The 16,823-nt window shown below is 44.5% G+C and overlaps 1 pseudogene; it reads left to right on the forward strand.

The window, feature by feature from the left end:
* Positions 1 to 1,407: 1,407 nt before the first annotated feature.
* Positions 1,408 to 15,685, forward strand: LOC139055811 (uncharacterized; annotated as a pseudogene).
* The last annotated feature ends 1,138 nt before the right edge of the window (positions 15,686 to 16,823 follow it).

Consider the following 16,823-nt stretch of genomic DNA (forward strand, 5'->3'; position numbering starts at 1 on the left):
GCACGAAAAATGCCGACCACCGACAGGCATTGAGCCACGCACTGGGTCAAACACTGAGTCAAACATTATTCGTGTGCGCATAGCTTAGACCCCGTCCATTCACTCGAAATGCGACACCTTTGCTGTAAAATGTTCTTGCGCTATACTCGCGGAAAGCTTTGTAAGAGCGCTTCTGAATAGAGTCCTGCGTTTTCATCCACGTTAGTTTAAGCTGCGGAAGAGAAAACATAGAAACCTTATTAGCTACAGCTAAGTAAGACAAAACACTCCACTGAATGTAAAAGCTTACTAATTCTGTGGCGTTTCCCTTCCGCGTCTAGGTAAACGCGAAACCGTTGCACGGGGATGCTGCGCCGATTCAGCGTCTGTTCTGAGTAACCAGAAGCCGTGTCAAGCGCTGGCGGACTACTTGCAGCTGTAACACATGCGCAGAAGCGCCCCCCCCCCCCCCCGTAGCTTTCCCTTTATAGCCACAAAAAGTTGTCCGCGAGTATAGGGCAGTTCGAAAGAACGCATGGCATCGAAACTTGACGCTAGGCGTATCGTTAGTGAAGGCAACCGACCAATGGCAAACGTCACTTGGGGAATCGAAGCTTTGAATGAAAGACCAGAAGCTTTGCCAACTGGAACCGTGATCTTCCTGCGTCAAAAGTGAGATTCTGTAGTTTTACGTGCCAAAACCAGTTCTGATTATGAGGCACACTGTAGTGAAGGGCTCCGCATTAATTTTGACCACCTGGGGTTCTTTAACATCAGCTAGATCCAGACAGAAGAGCTGAAGCACATATAAGCTAAAGAATTTCAGGTTTTCTGTAACGTATATCAATTCGAAATTTTTTGCACATATGCATACTTGAAACGAAAGAAGCATGTAAAATAAGGCAGATAAAGTTGTAGGGTGAAAATTGATCCTTGCATTAGTGTATGTAAAACCACGTATATATCTATGTTTATGCAGCGCAGTTAAAGCATGCTGAAGCATACAGAGTTTAGAAGCTGTAGGGCATAGAGAAAGCCGCTTAGGTCTGGATGATGCAAGAATGTAGGTTATGTATACCCGCAGTCTGCAAACCTGCCCTCTAGCTTGTGAATTGGTCGGAGATAGCAGGACTGGACTGTTTGGGTATTTGTAGGAAATGAAAATATGCACCAGGTGCTGACTTGCAACTAAACTTACAACCATGGATTGAACACGATGCAGCAAAATTATGTGTTGATGCAGACAACACAAATGTGCTAAATGATTAAGAAATATAAGAGGCGTATGCCTCTACAAGTATTTCTATGATGTACCAATGTGCCCAGCTCTTTATTCCTCCATATGTAAGAAATATATGGGTACATAATCGCATTTTATTCTCTGCATCTCTTTTTTTTAAGACTTTCAAGACTTTTTAAAGACTTCGAATGGATGGAAGGCTGAGCAACATACCCAGAGATGTAGTGCTGCTGCTTACATCATTCTTGCGCTCGAACACGGGGGTGACGCAGTGCTGGAGTGGAGCTTCAAGATAACGCAAGCAGAGACCAGTTTGGGTGACAAGGATGCTGCATCGGTCGGTCTTATACCCCTTGTGGTGTCCTACTTCAAAGATGACCTCAGCCAACTCATACCAGTACATGAGGTAAGAGCCGGTGTTAACATGCATGCATTGTATGCAAGTCACATGTGCACAAGGTTTAGTCAGTTGTTGGGGTGTAATGTTGGCAGTAGGCGGTCGGTTAGTGGTCATTCTTTGATTTCTGCTGCATAAATGAATGATTGATTATCCTTGCTTTCTTTTTAAAGTTGTATGTGGCTCTACCTTCAATGTACACCACAACGTGCAGCCTGTAGTTATGTTTTACAGGAGTTTCCAAATATATAGCACACGCAATAACAAATCTCGTCCTTTCCTCCACTCGCGCAAACTCGCTGCCAAACAAAAAAATTACAGATTTCACCTAAAAACTTACTCTAGATGTATTAAACACAGGAAAATCCCAGAAGACCTTAGAATTAAGGTTAGATGTGCCCCTGGCTTTTTTCCCTTCAGACTATTATTGGAGTGGATTGCGTTCTTAGAATATGCGTAGCTCTCTTTAATTTATATTCTCGAACACTGCCGGGAACAACTTATGATAATTACTAATCAACTTGACAGCATAAATTAATCTGAACTGAAAAAAGAGGAGTTGAACAATTCGTAGAAACTAGGGAGGAAAACCTACTAGAGAAAAACTAACACAAAGGTATTGGTACCACAGATCCACCCAAGAAGACTTCTATGACTTCTACAGCACATAGCTCCACCGATAGTGCTACGAGCGAGCATCCAGAGCACTGCAGCAATGTAGTAGACATATCACAGAGTTGAAATCCCGATGAAGTTGATCTCCTCAAACGTGGTCTGACATTTTGTCTCGCGAACAACGCAGTAAATGAGTGTGAACTCCACAAGGATGTAACAGTTTTCAAGGTGCATGCCCATCAAGGGATTCTTTTTCCATAGGCCAGGCATAGGAAAACAGGATAAAGACTCTTAGGCCACCTAGCACGTGGACACCGGAAGTCGAACAGTGCCCTTACTTCGAGTTGTGCATAAAGCTAATATCAAAGGAAATTCTGGAGTCAACGCGGCGTTGCCGCTAGAGCATAAATTTGTCCCCCGCTCAACACCACATTCTTAAAGAATTTGCGGAAAGAATGGATATTGTAATAAAACCTGCAGACAAAGGTGGCAGTATTGTAATCTGGCCTATAGAAAAGTACAAAAATGAGGCCTTCAAACTGCACGACCATGCCCATTACACAAAACTTGACTCTGGCCCGACTTCGGTTTACAGCAACCTTGTGCTAAGTACAATAGCGGAGCGCCTGTCCCAGGAAGTGATCACCCAGTCTGAATATAGCTTTATGATGCCCAAGAATAAAAAAGCAGGCCGCTTTTGTCTTCTTCCTAAAATACATCAGGTTCCTGTAGAAGAAATATTCGCAGCAGAAATCCCAGTACGGCCTATAGTGTCTAATAACAACACACCCACCGAGTCACTATCTAAATTCTTAAATCACCACTTGTCAAACATCCCGCCCACCCTCTTATGTTTTGTTCAAGGCGCCTCATTTCCTTCGAATTATCGACGGCATTAACGCCAACCAAATACTCAGACAGCGCTATTCTAGTAACTTTAGATGTTTCTTCCCTTTACACTAACATACCCATGAGTGAAGGAATTGAAGCCGTATCAAAGTCCCTCACGGTCAGTCCTCAAGGGCACGCTCCTGAAGTTTACCTGTCACTCCTTAGGTTAGTTCTCACGCTAAACTATTTCTAATTCGTTTCTACTCACTACCTGCAAACTTTCGGCTCAAGCATGGGAACACCATTCGCTCCCACGTATGCCAACATTTTCATGCGGCAGCTTGAAGCAAACCTCATATAAAATCATACCCTTTAAAACCCCACACCTATCTGTGTTACATTGACGACATATTTATAATATGGGAACATGGCATAAGTGCGTTAACCAACCTAATTAGCCATTTCAACCACTTTCACCCGAGCATAAATTTACAGTTCACCACTCTCCTAGTCAAATCAACTTCTTCGACACGATGGTCTACATAGAAAATGGAAAACTGAGAACAACACTACCGGAAGCCTACGGATAGCCAGCAGTATTTGGACTACACCAGTCATCATCCATGACACTGTAAGTGAGAAATTTTTGGCGGACAAGCAAAACCAAGAACAATATTAAGCGAAGACAACGATTATATCCATCATCTAAATGACTTTAAAGCAACGCTATCAGAAAGAAACTGTCCACATATTCCTCTCGACAGTACTTAGGACGTCACACCAAGATTGAACAGGCAGCCGGAATCAGCTAAGAAACAGCCTACATCAGAATCAGAGAACCCACCAGCTTTTATAACAAAATATTCTAATACACTCCCGAACATAAACAACATCCTACAAAAATAGCACCCAACATTATCAAGTAACGAGTGTCTGAGAAAAGTGTTCCCGGTGATACCAAGAATGACCTATCGCCGCAACAGAAATTTTAAAGACATGTTAGTGCATGCAAAAGTCAGCCAACATCATTCCCCCGTAATAAAAGCATGCTCTCGCTTCAGTTGCAAATACTGCAGGCATCTTCAAAGTAACCTTAAAATTAAAAGCACCGCAAATGGCTACGTACACAAAGTGAAAACTAGCTCTACTTGCAGTAGTTCCGATATTATATGCTTGAGTGATCCTTCTGTAAGAAAGTATATATCAGTAAAACGGGACAATCAAAGAACGTCAAGTTAAACAGACGTTGCACGGACACAGCTAAAAAGCTTGCCAAAGGCGTCGCCGAACATTTCAACCAACCAGGTCGTAACTGATGAACATAATCTCTATATCCTACAGTCAAATTTCCATTTTGCACGAGACAGAAAATAGAGAGAGAATCATACCTCATCCATAAATTCAAGACATTGGAACCGATTGGCATAAATGTTTGAAAGGGAAATTTAGAATTTATTCGCTGTGCTAAATTTTAAAGTATGTGGGCAACAGCACTTATTTATTACTGAGTTGCCCTGTATCCCCCTCCCCGCTTTTTCAATATACGTGTACGTAGATATTTCTTTTTTTGGTTGTCAACAGTATTCCAGCCTCCCCTCCACCCTTTTGCTTATATTTATTGCCCTCACTCGTTCATTTATGTATTCATAACTTTTTTTCTTCGAAGAGCTACATTTTCTGCCGCTAATTTTATTCTTTCTTTCACCGAAACGATAGTTCACTGGCCTCCAGTGAAGCAGATAGTATCCCACCCACCCTTGTTGTCCAGGCCTCTTCCACGAAAAATGGAACCTGCAGTGACAGGTCAGTTGGCTCACACATGTTGCTTCCTCCACCGACATTGAGAGCACAACTTTCTCCTGAATTCTACACCCTCGCCGCTAACACACCTTCAGTAGTTGCCTCGCCAACCCGCCTTACCCTCTCTCCCCTTTAGAAGAAACGCACCTATATATACTGTGCCGAAGAGAGCATATGTCGCCTTGAAAAAGACAAGTCCACTTATTGAAACGTTGGCTCCGGCTTTCACCTTGTTCTTGGGTTTCTCATCATCTTGAATTTCCATCTCCCGCATTCACCTTGTTTTCCCAGTAGTTTTCAAATGTGATTGAGCTATAATAATCTAAGTATCTTTGTGCCACACTACCACATTAGATTTTTCACTCTTTTAACATTATGATGCAGCTGATGCCTGATAATAGAAGCACTGTTATTCAGGCAAATATTTCTACTGTAAAACCAGTGGAACTGTCAGGCTAAAGGTTAAAGATATTGATAAGATTCAATTTTCAACACGCAGGAAAGGTGGTGTTATTACCGGTTACTTGTGATGTCATTCTTTCAATTGGGTGTACTATCGGCCAAAAAAGTATACGGACCACGGCTTAGGTGGCCGGAGCGGCTGCGGGACCACACCGGGGCGCTGCTATCGTGCTGCGCGTAAAGCCCCTCAATCTCCCAAAGTAGCGCCATTCACTTCCCTCCTCCTCCGCTCGGCGTGGCCTCGATGGTGGCGCCGCCGGTGGTGGGCCTGCCGTAGCAGACGACGGCTAACACGCTAGGGGAGGAAATCCGCAGAAAAGTTCCTTCGAGCCCTGCGGAGCAGTTTTTTCAATCGAGATATTTTTTCGTCAGTCGGTAACTGGCCTTTAGAATTTCGTGTTCGAATTACGGAAGAAAGAGAAAAGGACCACTATTCAAGGCGTATTTAAGGCATAAAGTGCGCGCACGTTGAGAGTTCGTGTTGCTGAAACACGACGCATGCACGCGGTGTGCTTAAACACGCGCGTAATTACCAAAGTTTCAGGTGTTGACAGCGTGAAAGTATGTGTACGTGGTTTCGTAGGTTCATTTACGTACCTGTAGGATACTTTTGTTCGGCCGGCGCGTAAGAGATTGCTGACCGCACACAGCCGGAATGGCTGTGTGCGGTCAGCAATGCCTGGCAACAGGGCCGTTTTTTCCATTGCGGGGTGCTTTGGTAATCGTGACGATATATTGTTTTCTTTTTTTTTACAAGTACTGCTCCAGGAGGGCACATGTAATGGCTAACGGAGGCCTCTGAAGAGCACGTGACATTACAATAATGCAGGCGTCGCAGGGAGTGTTCGCATACACAATTGACTGTCCGCAATATTATATCCCCTTGGCATGCACAGGCTTCGGCGGGCCCCATCCAGCCCTGGTTCTAGCTTTGGTGTTCCCGTTGCCGCTTTGGTGCCCTGGAGGCGCCGTCAATAATACGAAATAATGACAAATGTTTTAAAGGAATGACAAACTAGTAAATAAAATTTATTGAAGAAATACAATCGTGCCGAGGCGCCAACTTCTAAAGCAGCGCTAGCGCGCCCGCGCGAGTATTATGAAACGCCAACAAGGAATTTACCGGCCCACGTACGACTCTACGATCAAAGTGCACGTTAAACATCCCCAGGCGAGCTAGATAATGTTATCCGGAGCCATCCACTACGACCTGCATCCTAGCTTTAGTCGATTCGGAACGTTAAAAACGTTAATCACCACAAACCAAATCAATACATGCGGACGTACATTCAAAGCTGAAAGACTGCATCGTAAGTCATATTGAGCCTTGCAAAAGCATCGAGAATGTGTTAACGTCTGGTGGAGCTCAAAACACACCCTGAATAAAGTCGCTTTTATGTCATAGGCCAGCTGCAGATGCGTGCATTTCACCGCAAGACGAAACTACATGAAACAAACACAGCACATTCGAGAAAAAAAAAGTCAAACAACGCGCTTAAAACCACGCAGAGCATGCGCACACACTTTTTCGAAGCGCGTGAACTAGGCTCGAAATAAGAGGTTGTGAGTAGCCGTGCGTTCAATGCCACTTCCTCGAAGTCAGCCCGCGCGATCCTGCGAATCCACACTTTTTTGCGCTGTGCCCGCCGGATGGCAAAGCAAAAAGCTTTTTGCCCTCGCTGTGTCTGTTGCGGCAACCGAAGGCGCAGCAGCATGGCATCGCAATTAAGTTCTCGGCCCTACACATTCTATTACGCTAACGCACTGCGTCAGTCCGTCTGCCGTACTTTCGTCGCGCAGGCCCAACAATGGAGGTCGGCGCGCGCTGGAAAGAAAAAATATATATATATACAAAAGTGCGGCGCCTGCTCCGCACTGGAAAGAAAAAAATATAAGCGCGGCGCTTGCTTCCACGTGACACCGATTGGCCAATGGGGGAGCGGAGGAGGCTGGGGCGACAGGAGGCATGGAGGAGGACGCGCCAGGGTGAGTGGGGTGTCGGGAAGATCTAAGAATGGCGCTACTTTTGAAAAATTGAGGGGCTTTAGCTGCACGCACTGACAGCGAGAGTGCCCCGAGTGCCACCAGACTTCGCCCTCACTCTCACGCGGGGCCTTATCACGCTTGATAAATTTCTAGTGGGCCATTCAGTTACTCTGGTGCATACGGTAGTGACGAGGGGACCGTGCATCGCCAGTAATCCAGCACATGGCACTGTCGCACAGTAACGGACGGCCGCCGGGTATTAAACCGCGGCATTGAGAAGGAACGAAAACCAGTTCTGATGGTTGTTTTGCTTATTTTCACCTTATCCTTCATATTAGTGCATCTCGCCGATGTCCACCGCTGCTCGATTTCAGGCAACATAACGCAAGTAGCCACAACGGCGGCTACGGTGATGCGCGCTCTTTCACGCCGGTGTGATAAGTTCCAGGTGCCAAGCTTTACTGAGGGCACGGCTTTTCTGTCGAGATTACTTTTCCGGCATTGTCTCCAGCAGTGCGTTCAATATTTATATCAGCGACTCCTCTGAAAACTGCTTCAATTAGCTACTACAATGCGTAGGCCATTATGAAACATTACAAAAGTACGGCCAGGAAGAGATAATTGTGACGACGAATCGGAAAAATTAGTCAGTCGTGAAAGTTTATTCACGGAAGCATTCCATGGCTTGAAGGGGTCCTCAGTGCGACGAAACGTTGCCGCCGACCGCGATTACTTGGCTTAGCCACCTTGGCATCGAGAGCGCCGCCGCTATAACTTCGGATGTCCGTGCGTGTGTGCAGCGCTTCCAACACTCGTATCACGGCGCCGTGAAAGAGGGTGCGTTGCCGTAGCCGCCGTTGCGGCTACTTGCGCGATGTTGCCTAAAATCGATCAGTGGTTAATGCCGGCGACATGCGCTAATATGAAAGACAAGGTGAATATAAGCAAAACAACAATCAGAACGGGTCTTCGTTCCTTCTCAGTGCCGCGGTTGGATGCCCTGCGGCCACCCGCTACTGCACGACAGCGTCATGTGCTGGATTACTGGCAATGCACTGTCCCCTTCGTCGCGACCGTCAGCAGCAGAGCAACCGAACGGCGCACTAGAAATTTATCAAGCGTGATGAGACCCCCCGTGAGAGTGAGGGCGAAGTGGCGTCACCCGGAGCACTCTCGCCGTCAGCGCGCAGAGCGAGATAGCAGCGCCCCGGTGTGGCCCCGCAGCCGCTCCGGCCACCTAAGCCGTGGTCCGTTTACTTTTTTGGCCGATAGTACAGTCGCCGACCGTTTATTCGAACCTCACGGGGACTGCGAAAATGTCCGAATAAACAGGTGTCCGAAAAAGCAGATTAAGAAAAAAAAATTAAATCCTTTATTTCCACACACTTATTCGGGCTTGGCAGTAGGCTTGGAAGAAATCGTGAATGCGCCGTTGCACGCTGTTCCGTTTAATCGCAATCAGATAAGCCTGAATCTCGGAAAGGGTCGTACGGTCACTATTAGCGGCTGAAAGCACAGTCACTGCTTGTACACGCTCCGCACATGGCGCGTCATCTTCCGACTCAGAGTCATCGTCCGGCGGTGCAGCAGAAACCTGATGAATTATCTTGCCGTCGTCAAGTTCTGCGCATGTCAATACAGCAGTGTCAGCACCTATGAAACTGCCAAATGAGACGGTGTCCGGAATCGCAATGCTACCACTGCGCAGGTCTCGGCAGAACATTTTCCGCGTCAGTAGGGAGCACATCGGAAGGCGACAGGTCTTAGGCCTCCCGGCACCCGCTTGCCGGCATTCCCCAGCGCAGTCTGCGCGGGCACTGTCGGTGCCATTAGACCCTTGATGTGATGTTTACGTATGCCGCGTTGGATCACCGAAACCTCGACATAGCACACAAAGCAAACACCACCGTGCCGACACCAGTCGCACAAACGAAAAACGCGGCCTGCTCGGAGAATCTTGCGCGAAGAAACAAATCAGCTGTTGGATTGTCTTGACATGGCTTACTAAGCTGAAACCGGAACTGCTGCAGAGCCACTCTAAATAAGCAGAAACGATGATGATGAGCGGGGATTTCCAGTAGCGCCACTTCGTGGGGCAGAAAGGAAGCTCCGTTCAAAACCAAAATGGCGCTCAGGAAGTCAGACCAATTGGTCAAACCACAGAGTTTCTCACTACATTACCTAGAGGGAAATCTGGTGCTGCTGCGCTGTGGTATGCATGGGAATGCCGGTATATTGTGACTTCGGATTGGTATCGTTCTCGGAGAGGCAGGACACCTTGAAGACGCGCTTGGCAAGCACCGTTCCGTCTGTCACAATGATTCATTTTCTACTAAAACAGCACTTGAAAAGCAGTTTTGGTTTTATTATTACTCAAAAACATGTTTTGTTTAACTATGAGAACTTCTTATTGTGTGTACGATGTTATGTTACGTAAAAGGTATTAGCGGGCCTCTAAAGTAGGAAGACAGACGACAAGGTTCGCGCTCGCTTTGAAACAGTTCGTCGTCTGTTCTTGCTTTTCTTCGCTTGGTGGTGCATCGTGGGTGAGTAAAAATGTAAAATGCGTGAATGGAAACATTTTATGGAGATTTTACTTTGAGACCGCGTTATTTGTGTAGCCATATCCACGTTTTAGACGAAGCCTCTTACAACACCAGCCAACACAAGCCTCGCAGACACATATACCGTCATTCTTATGACGGCACGGTGCCCCGTTAAGAAACTCCCATAGACGGTGGCGCCAGATTTCCCTCTAGTTGTTATGGTGAGAAACTATGGGTCAAACCATGGACCGGTCAGAGTCGGTGCATGGTGCTCTCGACCGAGTTGGCTCAAGGAGTGTCCGAAAAATCAGATGAGAGGTTGCAAGGTGTCCGAAATTTCGGCAGTTGTTATACATTATGGTCTATGGGGAGAGTGGCGGTGCCGCGAAGCTGACCGAATAATCGGGCATGTCCGAATTTTTGGAGTCCGGAAAATCGGTCGGCGACGTAGGTGTCTAAGGTTCTACCATGTTCAACCATTATCTTTCTAACCTCAAACGATTGGATATATTTTACTACAGATTCCCAAGGAATATCACAAAGGGCCTTTTCGTGAACGTTAGCCAAACTAAACAAGTCAATCTCACAATTGTAAGGATTTAAGCACACAATTAAGCTTATCAGTTCCCTAAAGCAGTGCAGTTATAATGAGCATGCGGCTCTGTTTTGAACCAATCAGAAGAAACGCTACGATATGTGTGCTTTGTTCCTCAATTGTTTTGTATTTCCAGCGCACACAGAAAGGCCTAGAGACCAAATAGAGACCTAATAAGCAAGCTGCTTCTCTCGTATGCACTTCTTGGTTGTAAAAATAAGACATGCATTTTTAGATTATAAAAAAAAGTAGACTTCTTGCCTCACTGACAAGGCTTCCTGCTCCAGACACTAAGGATAGATCTACAGCAAATGTGTTTCAGTTGGAACTAATCTACATTTCACATATACAAAAATGGTTCATTCACTAAAATTTATGTGATTACATTAAACTGTGGTTGCACTCTTTCTTGTTTCAGGCACCGACAGAGATGACCGGCAATTTTCTTGACACCCTGCCCGCTTGCCCAGTCATAGTTGCACTTGGTGAGCTTTCTCAGCCTTTTTTAATTTACCAATGTTTTAGAATACGTCCTATACCCAAAAGTCCGAAATGCACTCTTCATCATGAAGAAATGCAAGTAACTGCAAAGGCCGTGAGGAAGTTTCTGAATGGCTAGATGGTGTATGTCACCAAATTCAACTTGACAAAATCATTGTAATCTATCTAATGCCTATTGCCACAGCTCTGGCTGCTTTATGGCCCAATGACAGCTGTTGATTTGTTTGGAAGCTGCTTACCAGTACGATTGTCGATACCAAACTAAACATAGATGTAATCGCAACAAAGCGTAGAAAAATGGCACCTGGAAAAAAAATAAACCTGAGACTGTGATGGATTTCTTCTACAGAAAGCTAGAGTAGCCTATTGCATTAAGATCAATCGGCACATAAATGTCTAGGCATGTTTGTGGCTTGCCTGTCACACTCTTTGGTTTATGCTATGTTCCTAAACGAATAAGTTTCCACAAAGCAGGCTTCATGCAGTTGGTAATGTTGAAGCACCTGTTGCTACACTCGTCTGTTTCAGCTGAATATGTTGAAACAAATAGTGAGCTGTCGCTTTTCTCAGGTGCCATTCCATCAGAGTTGAGAGGGTACTTATTTACCCGCCGTAGTTGCTCAGTGGCTATGGTGTTAGGCTGCTGAGCACGAGGTCGCGGGATCGAATTCCGGCCATGGCCGCATTTCGATGGAGGCGAAATGCGAAAACACCCGTGTACTTAGATTTAGGTGCACGTTAAAGAACCCCAGGTGGTCGAAATTTCCGTAGTCCCCCACTACGGCGTGCCTCATAATCAGAAAGTGGTTTTGGCACGTAAAACCCCATAATTTAACTTAGAGGGTACTTATTTGTGACTAATTATGGCAATGTGCAGCCAGTAGTAAATTGATTTGATGTAGTAGACATTGCTGCAGCAGTTGCTGCTACTTGGAATGGAGGCCCTTGTTAGGATAAGCATCTTCATCTAGAGTTGCCAGCTCTGTTCACCACCAGTGACTTACCACGAGCCTTTCGGCTCATTCATCAATGCTGAAGCAAGGTGGAGGGCACAGGAGTCTCACACCTAAGTACTCTTGACAAAGCTGAGACTTGAGTGATCACCTTCGTGGTTACAAAAAACAAGCTGCATGATGGACTTTGTTCCTATCATTTAATTGATCTTTAACATAACTATGCATCTCTGAATGTTGTGGTTGTTTAATGCAGAATTTAACTTTAACATAATTGCAGTTAAGCACAATTACTACAGAGTGACCTGAATAATGGAAAGAGCAGCAGGGCTTGGCTAGTGTTTGATTGTATTCATAAATGCAGTGTGAATTTCAGTACATGAAAACATTTTGCAATGATTAGCAAAATAACCTGTACATTCTTTATCACGTAAAGGGGTTCAGGACAAACACCAGGACACTCTAATGCCCTCCTTGTTTTAACTTCGCATTGTCAATGAGCAAGCCAAGTGAGTCTGCCGGATACGATGAAAATACATGTGTACCATCTAGCGAAACACATCCCCAAAATTATAACCTATAATGCTTCAATTAGCTCAAAAATAAAACATTTTGTGCGTCTGCTCTAAAGTACTCTACAATTCAAAGTTTTGTGTACCAAAGATTTCTCCAAACTAGTTTTTCAGTGGAAGCCCTGGTAATCTTCATGCAACCACTTATGTTAAATCAAGGAGTGAATGAGACAAGTGTTTGTAGTTTGAGGATTTGCCTCGCACAATGGAACCTTTATAGATACAATATAATGTGGTTTCTCATTTAGTTTCTTGGCCCTGATGTCACCGGTGCACTGCTCAAGCACTCAACTACCATAAACGTTTATCAAAGGAAACGTGTAATGTCTTCAAACTAACAGGATATTGTTACACAAATAGAAGGCGTCGAAGAGATTTTGGTTGCTGCTTGGGACAGTGAGCAAACGAAATCAATGCAGCACAGGTATTTCAGGGGATCACGAACAATGTCAGGTTCAGGCGTAAGCTGCAGTTGAAGAACACTGTTCGCACGGTTGAAAAGTGCAGAGTGGACATACAAGAAATCCTGTCCAAGGATCAGATCATGAGGGCACTGCTTAAGAGCGACAAATAAAATAGTATCCTTATGAACACTGTTACTGACACGAGTGGTGCACATTCTACCATAGGCGTACTTTCATCTGTGGCTCGTGTGGTGCGCTGCACAATAGGCATGAGCGCTTTTCTCAACTGACTGTTACGGTTATCGTTCTTGGCCGGTAGCTGAGTGGCAGTGTTGATGAGGGCAGATAACTGGGAACTTGGAGAGGATTTTAAAAGTTCTGAGCCCTTCTGGCTAAACAGTTGTATTCATTTTTTTTTATTTGCACAGCCCCACTTTCAGATTGACTAATTTCTGATCTGCCTGTAATATGATACAGCCAGATTTTACTGAAATAGCCTGGTTCAGGTCAACTCCTTTCTTACCCCCGTATGCAGAGATGCAACTTAAGTCGAAGCACATGCTTGACTTGATTTAGATGACGCCTGTCGTTAACGTGCCCAAAGACGCTCACTGCGTTTCCTTCGGCGCGTTCCCGATAGGCGTCACTCGGATCAAGTCAAGCATGTGCTTCGACTTAAGTTGCATCTCTGCATACGGGGGTTAATTACCGCTGGAGAATAAATGAATAATACTGCTCAGCGTGTATTAACATAAAGATATATGTTTCTCACTGTCTGCTTTTTTCCAGGTCAGTCCATCTTTCAATGCACCTGCCATCTGTTTGTGGATAGGGAGCTCATGATACCAAACATCGGCTTGAAGCTGGCTATTGAGTACCTGTTTGCTGTCCACTACTGCTTGAACATCAAATATGATGCACGTGTAGGGGCAACCCTTGAATTTCTTCAGAGGCAAGTACCTCTTGCTTCTGGAGACAGAAAAAAATGTTCCAGTAACAAAGCAATTCTCTTCAAGACACCACACAACCTTAGTCTAGAAAAGCACTAAAGACATTAGCATTCAACAAGGTGAAACACTTCTATGAATGGTATAAACTGATACACATAAATCAAAGCTGAGCCTATTGAAAAAAAAGGTGTGTGCATCTGCTTTGGATTGTATGGTAGTCAAAATTAACAGAGTTCAGTGCAATTAGTGAAAACTGAATTTTAGTCACTCAAAATATTTGTAATCAGGCATAAAACCGGCTGTTGGTGTTGGTAATTTGTTTATTACGAGCATTTCTACTACTGTAGCATGTCCTTACAGGCTAACTTTCACGACTTAGAAATAAGACACAAAATTTTCATTTTTTTGTATTTAGAGTTCTTCCTCTATTAACTGCAATATCGCCTGTACATTGCAACTGCGCCATTGCACATCCCGCATAAAACCATGTATCTGCCGCCTGCACATACTTCTTTGTACCCGAAATCCTTCGTTCAGACGGCCGCCGATCAAACTGTACCATTTCAAGGCCACTATAGAAGAAATTTTTCTGTATCGAACAGAAGCCCACCCATCATGTAAAACTCTGACAGAGGTGTTTGAGGAATTAATAAATTATTTGAACACAACGGATAGTGAGTATTCCACACAGCTATGTATCGTGATAGATATACTTTATTAGCTTGTTTAATCGCCTTGCTTTTTATAACATGTGCTATTAGCACTAAAAAGAAAGGTGAATATAGGTGACCTACTTGCTGTAAAATGTGTGCTACAGTTGGCAGGTCTCAACTTTTTTTTTTCCGTAAAAGTTCCTTCTAGCCGAGACTGGCCAAGGTAACTGCATGGCATTACCTTGTCTCTTATGCCCTGCCATATTTACAGTTTAACCACAAAAAGCAGGTAATGATGTTCTGAAGGAAGCAGTGAGGCTAGGCAGTATACTTTGCAAGTTGTATCTGCAAGTTACAGTGGCCTGTATTGGTGTGCTTAATCTGCCTTGCACTTGTACAGATAGCATTGCCTGTTGACAGTATTACTCAAGAAAATGAACACAAGGCAGATTTATTGGACTAGTGTCCTAGGGTTTTATTTTCAATATACTGATTTTGAATTCTCCATCAGGAAGACATGCCCTTTCATTTCTGCATTGTGTTAGATTGAAAGTATAACTTCTTCTTTGCTGAGATTTGGCAGTTTCATGCTAAAGGTTATATTATCACTTCTTTTATATATAAGGACAAAGGTTTCAGTTGGTCCATCGCTGATTATGCCTGTTAAGAATGCAGGAACAGATATACATATACAAGCTGTTCATAACATGGATACTGTCATGGCTGCACATTTCCATTGCAGCGTGGAATAGCCTAGCATGAGTGCCAAGATTTTGATAGATGATTGTCTGTAGCTGCGGAGATCTGTGTGTATCTACTGGTAGGGGCTGAAATTACGTACCAAGCTTAGTAGAGGATGCAGCGCCAACCTGGGAATTTAATTTAATTACCACAATGGTTTTTTGCGTAGCTGTTGTTAATTGCATTTGTCACCTGCCTATCTCTTATTGATTCCAGATACCTCGTTGGCATTTCAGAAGAGGAGGGCACGCGCCAGCAAATTAAAAGGAGCAAAGGTGCCCGTTCGAAAGCTCTGGCAGCGTGCGCGGAGATTGCATCATTCAAGAAGAAATGGAGCTCTGTGAGTCTGTTTATTGCTTGGTTGACTTCAGGTACTGGCTTGCATTTCCTGCTTTTCATTTTCAGCTCCTCTGATAGCCGAAAACAGGCTCATGTCCTGGCTGACATTCATGTTCTTTGAATACACAATTGAAAATTTACCTTCTTGTGTTTGTCTTTTTTCCAGACTATCCTGAGTATTCATGTAACTTTTATGGAGTATCAATTATTGCTGCATGAAAGACATTCGGTGGTGTTAGAAAAGGAGAAAGCTCCCCAACAAAAGTTCAGCTCCTAATTCCCATACAAGAACCAAAAGGTCGTTTTGTTCATTATTCTGGCTAGCATCTTTGTTTGCTAATGGACTTGACAGTACGAGTTCCACTTTAATTAGACTACGTAACAGATGGCTACGACAATGGGGAATGCTGCACAAGACAGAAGGAAAGGAGTGACACACGAGCACCTGTAGCAATCACTGGTGTTGAGATTCCTTTTCTTCCATGTGCTTATGTTGCTATATTTTATGATAGTATTTACATTATTCATGAAACCTGCGCAACAGCACAGCAACCGCACAAATTCATTATGGTGTCCATACAGTCACAGTTTCTCACAGGTGAGATCCCTCGTGCACCAGTTGCGGTTCCGACCCTGAACTTGCATGTTACAGTTACATAACCGTTCACCCTTGGTGCGGCATTGACAGTGTTGGTAGGTAACTATGGCTTTAAAAGTTTTCATTCGTGGTACGGCATCGACAACGTTGGGAGGTACTACGGAGTTGTTGGTAGTTTCTTGTGGTATGGGATTGGTAATGTTAAGGAACACTACGGCTACAAAGGTAGTTTCTTGAGTTACGGCATTGATAATGTTGCTTGGTAACTACGGCTGCAGTAGTATCATGTATCGTTACGGGAACTCCCTGGCATCAAGAGTTAGCAGGTTGTTTTACCGTAATATGACTGCGCTCTTTTTAACAGTGTAGAGTTGACGAAGCATGAGTAGTCTGTGTAGGCATCAAGGGCAGCAACGGTTGTGGCAGCGAGCAGGCAACTAATTTCGTTCCACTACTTCGTACAGGTTTGTCTCCTACAAACTTGTGCATTTCCTAATCCATCTTTGCCGCTGACCTGTTCCGGCAAGTGTCTTTGTGCTTTCTTGAGGATGCTGTCGTGTGCTGACCTAGCGAAAGAAATAGCTACCCTACATGCCGAAATGAAATCAGTGCAAGAAAGTCTTAGCATGTTTAATTGACTCTATGAATCCTTGAAAGTCCA

Source organism: Dermacentor albipictus, chromosome 2 (genome assembly GCF_038994185.2).
Source record: "Dermacentor albipictus isolate Rhodes 1998 colony chromosome 2, USDA_Dalb.pri_finalv2, whole genome shotgun sequence".
NCBI lineage: Eukaryota > Metazoa > Arthropoda > Arachnida > Ixodida > Ixodidae > Dermacentor > Dermacentor albipictus.